General features: G+C 44.8%; 1 protein-coding gene across 1 annotated transcript in view; it reads left to right on the top strand.

The window, feature by feature from the left end:
- Positions 1 to 258: 258 nt before the first annotated feature.
- The window catches only part of LOC125040844 (UDP-glycosyltransferase UGT5-like), an 11,492-nt gene continuing 9,681 nt past the window's right edge, over positions 259 to 2,069 (top strand). The window contains exon 1 of the mRNA XM_047635603.1: positions 259 to 359. The gene's annotated coding sequence lies outside the window, so the exon portion shown is untranslated. The remainder of the gene's footprint in view (positions 360 to 2,069) is intronic.

The raw sequence follows: 2,069 nt of genomic DNA, 5'->3' as shown, positions 1-2,069 counted from the left end.
AAAAAAAAGCGGATGAAAGAAAGAGTGGAAAAATCCACATAGACCTTCGAACAAAAAAACCTCCTCCCCCTCCTCCCCCTACCCACCACGCCCCTCCCTCCCGCCCCACGCCCCGCCCCCCTCCCTCCCTCCCGGCAAAAACGTCCCTACGTGAGGGAGCTTGCGAAGGTCAAGGCAAGAAGCCCCTGCCGTCGAGAATTGATAATAGGTCGCAGGACTGCCGGCCCTTCAGGAGAACGGCAGACGCTTGCAGGTCCCCGCGCTGCCCACACCTGCAGGAGGCGAAGGAGGGAGATTTATCGTTTTGTGATCCCGTAAGAACAGCGGCCGGGAGTGTGTCTCGTCGTCGTTCCTTGAAGGTGAAAATCGCATGAAGGGGATACGACGCTATTCTGTTTTAATTTGTTTATTTGTTCTTGTGACTGGGGATTTATTTAACGGGAGGAAAAAGGTTATTTTGTTATTTGTTTTTTTACCCGTTGTGTTTTCGTGTGTGTTTGTGCATTCGTATTATCATGTTTTCGTCAGTGTTCTTATATCAACTTTTACTCACTTATCCTTCCTCTTTTTCTTAAATCCCCCCCTTCCTTATTCCTCATATTTAAAGAGGGGGAGAGTGTGTTAAAAAGAAAACAAAAGAAATGTGATTTGTACTTTTGAAAACGAGGTGCGTAGAAAACAACGGAATTTACCAAGTCATTGTGCTATGCGATCTTCGCGTTCAAGAATTTCATACATTAAGTGTTCCTATGCTCGTACGCTTGGTTGCTCGTTTGTTCGTTGCTGTTCTTCTTGTTGTTGTTCTGCTTATCACTGTTATTATCATCAGTATCATCACCATTATCATCATTATTATCATCATTATCACCATCATCATCATCATTATTATCCTCTTCCTCCTCTTCCTCCTCCTCCTCCTCATCATCATCATCATCATCATCATCATCATCATCATCATCATCATCATCATCATCATCATCATCATCGTCATCATTTTTATGATTATTTTTGTTATTGTTGTTGTTAATATTATTACTATTATCATTATCAATACTACCACTACTGTTATCATCATCATTATTTATAGGGTGCCTGTAAGTTTCTTTCCCTTGTAACTCGTTATTGTGTTCTTCATTCCACGAATCACTGAAAGTTCACAAGAACAACCCGAGGAAGGGATATTAAATCACAATGAAAAAAAAAGAAAAAAAAAGACTGATTTTACTTTCAATGCAACTTTTTTTTTTTTCATCTACGCGCATTTTCATAGCACTTATCATGAATAAATCACTGTTAGCTTAGATGAATGAGTATATGTGATCTCACAAGAAACGCGAATTCTTGAACAGTGCCATACTATAGTGCCAATGACAGTGCCAGTGGAATTACCTGTCCCACGGTGTTACGTATCTACCTTTTGATTAAGTCTACCTGTCAATATACCTAATTGTTGTTCTACTAATCAACCTGTGCTGTTCTACACACCTTTCATCTGCTGTTCTGTGTTGTTCTCCAGTTCTAAATGTCTGCCTGTGTTGTTCTGGTTCTTTGTGTAATTCTACCTATCCCTGTGTTTAGTTTCGATCTATTCTCTTTATACAGTTCTATCTATCTACCTTCGCTGTCTAGCTTACAATACCTCCATGCAGCGATCTACCAATCTACTTGTGGCCCTCCACCTATCTACCTATCTGTATCACCCTATTGGCCAAATTCCATCCACCTGCCTACTTCCACTTCCATCTACTAGCTCCATTTCCCTCCACCTACCACCTCCCTACCCACTCTCACCTCCCTCCCTACCCACTCTCACCTCCCTCCCTACCCAGCTCCACCTCCCTCCCTACCCAGCTCCACCTCCCTCCACCTACCCAGCTCCACCTCCCTCCCCTACCCAGCTCCACCTCCCTCCACCTACCCAGCTCCACCTCCCTCCACCTACCCAGCTCCACCTCCCTCCACCTACCCAGCTCCACCTCCCTCCACCTACCCAGCTCCACCTCCCTCCACCTACCCAGCTCCACCTCCCTCCCTACCCAGCTCCACCTCCCTCCACCTACCCAGCTCCA

This window comes from Penaeus chinensis, chromosome 29, assembly GCF_019202785.1.
Source record: "Penaeus chinensis breed Huanghai No. 1 chromosome 29, ASM1920278v2, whole genome shotgun sequence".
NCBI lineage: Eukaryota > Metazoa > Arthropoda > Malacostraca > Decapoda > Penaeidae > Penaeus > Penaeus chinensis.
This window is presented reverse-complemented; position numbering and strand designations above follow the sequence as displayed.